Genomic DNA, 9,305 nt, shown 5'->3' with positions numbered 1-9,305 from the left:
CGAATATCACGTACCAAGTTTTTGGCGCTGTTGCCGGAAAATAGGTTATTAGGAACACTCGATTTTTATTACTTTAGCCATTTTACTTTTATTGAAATTTAAATTTAAATTTTATTTTCTTTTCTAATTCTTCATTTATTGTCTTCTGACAGGTTTTTCTAGTTTATGACCAGAAAAAACCCGTCAGGACCATTACTGTTTGATAGTGAGATCGATCGCACAGTTCACAGAAACTGAAGAGAAATAAGGCGAAGCTTGCGATACACAGAGGAAGAGCAAGAGGACGATACTTCAACCACAACCGAGGAGATGGCTGAAAACCAAGAAAATCCGCTACCTCCTGCGATTGCTGTTAATCAGAATCCTGCTCCGCGCACTATGTATGATTATGCTAAACCTTCTTTAACAGGAACTGAATCGAGCAGAGTTAGACCTGCTGTAGCTGCAAATACTTTTGAACTGAAACTTAACACAATTCAAATGATACAGCAATTTGTTCAGTTTAAAGGTTTGCAGGACGAAGATCCCAATGCTCACTTGGCAAACTTTTTGGAACTATGCGATACATTTAACGTTAATGGCATTTCTTATGACGCCATTCGCCTTCAGTTATTCCCTTTTTCATTGAGAAATAAAATTAAATAGTGGTTGAATTCGTTACCACAGGGGTCAATCACTACTTGGGAAAAAATGAACGAAAAGTTTTTATTAAAATATTTTCCGCCGGCTAAAACGGCTAAATTACGTAATGATATCTCTTCTTTTGTGCAGATGGATTTAGAAACACTCTACGATGCATGGGAGAGATATAAGGACCTCTTGAGAAGATGCCCTCACCGTGAGTTACCACTCTCGCTACAGGTTCAAACCTTTCATAATGGCCTGAATCCTTCGACTCGACAAATGGTTGATGCAGCTGTAGGCGGAACCATCAATAATAAGACACCTGAAGATGCCTATGAATTTATAGAGGAGATGTCACTGAATAACTATCAGTGGCAAGTCATGAGGGCAAAGTAAATGAAAACAATTGACGTTTATAACGTCGATTCGGTCACCATGCACTCTAATCAGGTAGAACTCTTGAATAAGAAAATTGATGGTTTTCTTAGTTCTTCATAGGTTCACCCAGTAATGTAGTACGAAGCAAGTGGAGGTGGATCAAGCCATTCAGAATACCCACCCTATGGCCACAACATGGAGAATGAACAGTTAAATTACATGGGTAATAATCCTCGATCTCAAAATAATCCTTATAGTAATACTTATGATGCAGGTTGGAGGAACCACCCAAATTTCTCATGGGGAGGCCAAGGGAATCAGAGACCACTAGCTCTAGGCTTCCAACAACCACCCTACCAACAAGAGAAAAAGCTGAACCTTGAGGAGATGCTAACAAAATTCATCTCAGTGTCAGAAACTCGTATTTAGAACACCGAGACAGCACTTAAAAATCAATAAGCGTCGATCCAAGGGCTCGAAACTTAGATAGGTTAGCTTACTAAGTTGATATCCAAACGACCACAAGGTAGCCTGCTGAGTAACACTGAATCTAACCCAAGGGAGCAAATCAATGCAATTACCATTCAATATGAGGAAGGGTTAGTGGCACCGGAACCAGAGTAGAGGCAGGAAACTGTAATAAGTAAAGGTAAGGGTGAGGAGGACCATAATGACCAGAAAATGGTAAGTAAAGAGTACAAACCACGAGTTCCATACCCCAATACGACAAGGAAAGACCGTACAGATGAACAATTTGGTAAATTCCTTAAACTATTAAATAAATTACATATTAACTTACCGTAAATTGAAGCTCTCTCGCAGGTGCCAAACGCAGTCAAATTTTTTAGGGAGCTTCTAACAAACAAATGAAAGTTGGATGAGGCGTCGCATGTGGAGTTGAATTCAGTTTGCTCAGCCATATTACAGAATAAGCTACCCAACAAATCAAAAGATCTAGGGAGTTTTATGATTCCTTGTTTAATTGGTAGTTTAGATGTTCATAATGCATTAGCTGACTTAGGGGCAAGCATTAATGTTATGCCTTATAAAATGTTTAAATAGCTAGGTCTTGGGAAACCCAAACAAACTCGGATGAGCATTCAATTGGCTGATAAAACCATTAGCTTTCCTAGGGGTATCATTGAAGATGTTCTTGTTAAGATCGATAAATTTATATACCTAGTAGACTTTGTTGTTCTAGACATAGAAGAGGATAGTAATGCACCTTTGATTTTAGGACGAACCTTTTTAGTGACTGCTAGAACCATTATTGATGTTGGTACAAGTGAACTCACACTTCGTGAGGGAGATGAAACAATCACCTTTCAAGCTCGTAATTCGAATAACACATCAAAAATCGAAGGTAGTTGTATAAATCATTCTACTAGTACTGATCATGTAGTGGAACCCTCAATGTAGGAAATAGTTTCGAAGAACGCATATGAGCCGTGTTTAAACAACAACAAAGGACCTATCTATGAAGAATGAAGGCTACAAATCGAGGAGCTAGATGAATGGTGGACACAAAAACTAAGAACATCCGATAAACTGAAACCGAGCCAGGACAAGTTCAATACCTCATCAAATCAACTTAAGGTTGGAGACAAAGTACTACTAGATGCAACAGATCCTCACATTGCCACTCCTAAACCTAATGAAGAAATTTCTCTTACGGTACTCAGTATTTTCTCATATGGTACAGTCGAGGTAATTCATCCTAAATTCGTCACATTTAAGGTAAACAATACCCGTCTTAAACCTTATGTTGATAAAGTTGATAGTAGGGATGAGGAGTGTAAACTCCTCGCACCACCTTAACCATGCAGAAGAGAGGTAAGTCCAACTTAAGAATTATAAATAAACGCTTCTCGGTAGGCAATCCGAGCACTAACAGTAATGATTTATTTAAGTTTTAGCTTTTAACATTTAACATACTAATTGAATCATGGAACGCAGGCTTTCTAAGCATTAGGCCGTGTGAAAACAGGGCAAAATTTTTTACCCAACACAGGAAGCGATAAGTCACCACGGTCGTGCGACATGGCTGTGGGCGAACCTGCCAAAACAACACGGGAGTGCCACACGCCCGTGCCTTGAAATAGTAGGCGAACCTGTCAAATTAACACGGGCACGGGAGAAGCGAACGAAGCAAGACACGACCGTGCGACACGGTCATGTACACCCACATGCCCAAAGAACACAGGCGTGGGCCGAATGTCAGACGCGCCCAAATTCAAAATTCGCAAAACACACGGGCAAAAATGAGGCAACACGGGTGTGACCCACGGCCGTGTGCCCCAAAATCTATATAAAACCCTAACTATTCATCATCTCCCTCCCTAAAAATCCCTAACCCTAGCCGCTGCAACTTCACACGCCTTACCCTCCACGATTGTGCATTGCCTACAACGCCGATTTTGACTCCCCAAGCTCCTTCCTTTTGCGTTTGTTTACTTTTTTCTCTCTATTTTTTCTTTAAAAATCTTGCTTATTTCATGATTTCTCTACTCTATTGAACTATTTTGAATGAATATTCATAGTTAGAACATTAAAATACTCATGCTTATTTTATAAAAATTTTGTCATTTTAGTTACTACATTATGCTATACTCTTTCATTTTTCCTTGTTTCCATGAAATTTATGCTTACCCACATGCATTTATTCATGTTCCCGTTGTATTATTCCCATAATCCTATAACTTGATATATTTAGTTGTTTTAGTTTGTATCATCTAGTACGAAAATCTCATGAAATATTCATATTTAGTCTTGATTTTCCATACTATTCTTAGGGCATATTGGTTAAACTTCGATTTTTGTTCATTTCAGATTTACTATGTCATCCTCACGAGGAAAGAAAACCGCTGTCCCCACTTTGAAGAAGAGAAAAGAAGCAGCGTCATCCTCGGGTCTGACCATGGAGATTAGGTACCCGTTCCTTCAGGTTCCCTTGGGACCCCAGGAGGAATTACATCAGATATTACGAGCCCGACTCCTAGATGTGGGCCGCACTAGAACAGATTCATTTGGATAATGTGGTCCGAGCCCACCTAACGACTAACCCGTGGGGGCTCTTCTTTGAGATCGTCGAGCTGACGTATCTCGAGTTCACATTGGAACTTTGCTCGACGTTCCATCTTCAAACTGTCATGACAAACTTCGATGATCCTGGAACGGTCCAGTTCCGCCTTGGTGGTCTAGTACACCAGTTGAGCATACCCGAGTTCGGGATTGCACTAAGGCTATACACGGAGGAGTTCATGGACGATAATGAACTCAACACCCTCCACCGCCACATCTACTACTCCCATTCAAAACACTTGAGGGACCTCGTCCCTGCCTCGGCCACCTACGATCCTAGCCGCTCCAAGGCATCGGCTCTCCCTCCATCCTTGAGGTATCTATACACCATTTTGGCTCACACTCTGACAGGGAGACGAGAGAGCACCGGCGTCGTCACCACCCACGACGCCTATTTCTTATGGAGCATGACGAATGGGCACGTCCTCAACCTTGCTTACTTAATCGCCGTCGCCATCCGCCATTAGACGGAGCGGCATAGGAGAGGGGTCATCTCTATCGGGCCCTATGTGACTTGACTGGCTCGGCCCTTCGGGCTCCTCAATATAGCAGCACAATCATCTTCCCTCACTCTCATCGGCCAGATGTCCCCACAGGGCATCTCGAGCATGCAAAGTATGAGGATGATCGAGAAACGATATGGCACCTACCCTCCTCAGTACTGCCTCGTCCAGTCCACCGAAGAAGAGGACCCAGAGGACATTACTGATGATGTCCCTCCACGTCATGAGGACCCATCGTCTCAGCCACCACCCATCCATCGTCCAGTTCATGCGGCGGCCTCATTTTCTGACATCTCTGAGTGCCTTACACGATTTGAGCAGCAATGTTTTCAGCACTTTGATCACATTGATCCAACTTTACATCAGATTTGTCAGCACTTCCACATCTCATCGCCACCACCACCTTGTGAACCATCCGGCGATGACGATGTTTAAAAACTTTTTATTTTTTATTTTTATTTTCACTTTTATCTTTATTTAACTTAATTAAGTACTTTTATTTCATTTTCCTTTAATATTATTTTAATTTTAGTTTTTATAATTTTTATTGAATAATTTATAGTTTGGCTATTTCATTATGAGTAATTATGCTTCATTATATTCCCTAAAAAGTTCCTAATTCTATCACAGTTATAAAGAGCCCCAACGCTCATCATTGAATAGGAACCAAAAACTCCACTGGGAAAGGTTCTCCACGACTGCCATGTCCTGCTCGACCAAGACCATAGCCACCACCAGATATAATATTCTTTTTGCGCAGGACTTATGGACCACAGGAGTATCCTCCTCCACTCTCATCATTGCCTTGGCCGATTAGTCTCCATAACTCCAATTCAAAGAGTCCATTCATCATTCAGGAAGTTTCACCTCTCTCCCCCTCTTATGATTATATATCTATACTTTTCAATATATCTATCTTTGTACTTTGAGGGCAATGTGCATCTTAAGTGTGGGGGGTCTTTCATATCATCATTAGAAATCCCTGAATTTTGTCTTATTCTCACGTGAATCAATCATGTCACTATTAGAATGAATTTTAATTAATTTATGATTTTTATTGATATGTCTTGAATTAAAACATAAGCAATTATGCATTGATTGTTTAAACTTTAAGACATTAGGGAATCAAGCATGATGAGTTGATTTTTGAAGAATTAAAAACTTTTAGGTTGTTTCCCTAAGTTTAGGTATTATCTTGAGTTGAAATTCACAAGTTTAAACATCAAAAAGTCATAATTTTTGTGAGATCTTGAACCTTTAGAGCATATTTTATTCCTTTCATGCTCACTTTCATTATGAGTGCGTCAGTTTTGATTTGTTATTCTAGAACTTGCTTGATTATGCATGTCAAGACCACACCATTTGATTTGATATGTCAAGATGATAAAGACACTTAGGTTTATCCCACTCACTCCACAAAAGCCTACCTCTATAATTAACCCTTAGTGAACCCTTTTTGAGCCTAACAAGCCATTAATTGATTTACCTTCAATATTAACCCATAAACCATTATTGTTGAAATCCCCTAATTTGATCCCTATTTTTGTCGAGATTTGATTTGAATAAATTGCTTAGTTATGTTTTGTTCTTCTAAATATTTGACTTGTTCTAAAAAAAATACTTACATACATATTAGTAGTAATTCGTCATTTTTGAGCTTGAGTGTTAATTCCATATTCTGAAAAGAAGCTCACTTGTATTCAACTGATGACTAGTTATTTTTCTAGCTAGGTAATTTTTCAATTCAATCTCGATTCTAACATCTTCTTTCAGCTTGTGACCACACCCCCTAACCAAAGCCACATTACAACCCTCTAAAAGACCTTTTTGATTGATGTATCAATTCAATATATAGTGATGGAGATTTGATTTTCAAGTAAGCCTATGGCAATAGCTTTTCATATTGACTAATGAGTGCTTTAATTGATGTCCTTAAACACCTTGAGTGATTTGAGTGAATCTTTAGTGAGGGTGTTAAACTCTGTGACATTTTGATCAAAGGTAATCACTTAAATGAGGGGAGACACTTATGTTTTCGTGATAAAATGCTCAACTTAGAATGTTTGAAACTTTGATGTACTTTTAGTTGAATTCTAAATGTATGAATACTTATGGATTATTTTGAGATATTATTGATAGGGATTATAAATTGAAAAGAATTTATTTTGATTATGAGTTGAGGATTTTGCTTGAGGACAAGCATATGCTTAAGTGTGGGGGTATTTGATAAACTGTAATTTATACAAATTTGTATCCTATGCTTAGCACATTTATGGATGGTTTCTCCTTAGAATTGGTGAATTCGATGCTCCTAATCCTTTAATTTCATGTTTTATACTTAGGTGAGCATAGTAGAGTAAAAAGAGTGAGAAACGGGCCAAAAATAGAGAAAATGGACCCAAGTGGGAAATCAACACGGCCTGGACTTTCTTACACGGGCGTGTCACACGGCCGTGTCCCTTTGGAAGGATTGAAGCACGGCTTACACGGGTATACTACATGCCCGTGCCTGTTCAAAAACCTTGACCACGGGCTGGAGTAATCGCATACAGGCGTGTCACACGGGCATGTCCCTGCCGAGCCCAAGTATAACCCTATTCGAAAAAGGCCAATTTTAGTGGCTCTTAGGCATTCTAAAGCCTATTTTAACATCTGAGAAGGCACTTAAGAGGGGGACGTAGAGTAAGAAGTAAAGAATTACTCAAGGAAAGCCGATTGATCCATCTCAAAAGCCGGATTCATCATCAAGACTGAAGATCTCCTTTCAAGTTCCTTGAGGAGTTCTGGGTTTTCTTGTATTTTGTTATCTTTATGCTTTTGAGATGTACCTAAATACCTAAGGGGAATGAAACTTAAGATGGATCTTTTTATTATTATCTGAATTGTATGATAAATATTTGACTTGTTCTTTTTATTATTATCTGAATTGTATGATAAATATTTGACTTGTTCTTAATTATGTGTTCTTAATTCTTGTCTTGATATTCCAGGATATTGATTCAATTTAAGCTCTTATTCAGAGGAGGAATAAACCCTGTCAAAGAGTAAATTTGTCATAATTAAGCGGAGTTGATTGCATGCCTAGAGATATGGTGATAAGATTTTGCCGGATTAGGGTGAAACCTAATAAGGGTATCCATAGATCGTGTTAATGCGATTCTAGGGTGTTAATTAGAAAGAGATTTCAATTATTCAACCTAGGGTTAGACGTTATTAGTCTCGAGAGAGATAATAATATAACTTAGGGATTTCTACGGATCAAGTCAAATGAATAAATCGTCTGATTCAGAGTCAACTAACAAGTGAAGTCTAGGTGCATTTTTCCTTAGGTATTGTTTTAATCAATTGAATTTTCCCAAAAGTATTTTCACAAATTTTCTTTCTGTGCATTCTTAGTTTAGTAATTACTTAAGATAACCAAACCTCTTAATTTTTAGACTAGATAATAAAAAGGAAGTAAATACTAGTACTCGTGGTACCTTTGGGTTCGACAATCCGTTCTTGCTGAACTATACTACTGTTTGATAGGTACACTTGCCTTAATCGTGATAATAAGTTAGTCTCAAGAATGATTCAGTCATAAATCTTTAAAACCTGTCACGAATATCACGTACCAAGTTTTTGGCGCTGTTGCCGGAAAATAGGATATTAGGAACACTCGATTTTTATTACTTTAGCCATTTTACTTTTATTGAAATTTAAATTTAAATTTTTATTTTCTTTTCTAATTCTTCATTTATTGTCTTCTGACAGGTTTTTCTAGTTTATGACCAGAAAAAACCCGTCAGGACCATTACTGTTTGATAGTGAGATCGATCGCACAGTTCACAGAAACTGAAGAGAAATAAGGCGAAGCTTGCGATACACAGAGGAAGAGCAAGAGGACGATACTTCAACCACAACCGAGGAGATGGCTGAAAACCAAGAAAATCCGCTACCTCCTGCGATTGCTGTTAATCAGAATCCTGCTCCGCGCACTATGTATGATTATGCTAAACCTTCTTTAACAGGAACTGAATCGAGCAGAGTTAGACCTGCTGTAGCTGCAAATACTTTTGAACTGAAACTTAACACAATTCAAATGATACAGCAATTTGTTCAGTTTGAAGGTTTGCAGGACGAAGATCCCAATGCTCACTTGGCAAACTTTTTGGAACTATGCGATACATTTAAAGTTAATGGCATTTATTATGACGCCATTCGCCTTCAGTTATTCCCTTTTTCATTGAGAAATAAAATTAAACAATGGTTGAATTCGTTACCAGAGGGGTCAATCACTACTTGGGAAAAAATGAACGAAAAGTTTTTATTAAAATATTTTCCGCCGGCTAAAACGGCTAAATTACGTAATGATATCTCTTCTTTTGTGCAGATGGATTTAGAAACACTCTACGATGCATGGGAGAGATATAAGGACCTCTTGAGAAGATGCCCTCACCGTGAGTTACCACTCTGGCTACAGGTTCAAACCTTTCATAATGGCCTGAGTCCTTCGACTCGACAAATGGTTGATGCAGCTGTAGGCGGAACCATCAATAATAAGACACCTGAAGATGCCTATGAATTTATAGAGGAGATGTCACTGAATAACTATCAGTGGCAAGTCATGAGGGCAAAGCAAATGAAAACAATTGACGTTTATAACGTCGATTCGGTCACCATGCACTCTAATCAGGTAGAACTCTTGAATAAGAAAATTGATGGTTTTCTTAGTTCTTC

General features: G+C 38.6%; 2 non-coding genes across 2 annotated transcripts; both read right to left on the bottom strand.

Annotated features, from left to right (window-relative positions):
• Positions 1 to 738: 738 nt before the first annotated feature.
• On the bottom strand, positions 739 to 845 carry LOC121210472 (small nucleolar RNA R71). Its single transcript, XR_005905588.1, has one exon. It is a non-coding gene; the product is annotated as a small nucleolar RNA R71 (small nucleolar RNA).
• An 8,080-nt stretch (positions 846 to 8,925) lies between these two features.
• On the bottom strand, positions 8,926 to 9,032 carry LOC121210471 (small nucleolar RNA R71). Its single transcript, XR_005905587.1, has one exon. It is a non-coding gene; the product is annotated as a small nucleolar RNA R71 (small nucleolar RNA).
• Positions 9,033 to 9,305: the final 273 nt, after the last annotated feature.

Source organism: Gossypium hirsutum, chromosome A11, assembly GCF_007990345.1.
Source record: "Gossypium hirsutum isolate 1008001.06 chromosome A11, Gossypium_hirsutum_v2.1, whole genome shotgun sequence".
Taxonomy (NCBI): Eukaryota; Viridiplantae; Streptophyta; class Magnoliopsida; order Malvales; family Malvaceae; genus Gossypium; species Gossypium hirsutum.
The sequence above is the reverse complement of the archived record's forward strand: the minus strand, read 5'-3'. Positions and strand labels throughout refer to the sequence as shown.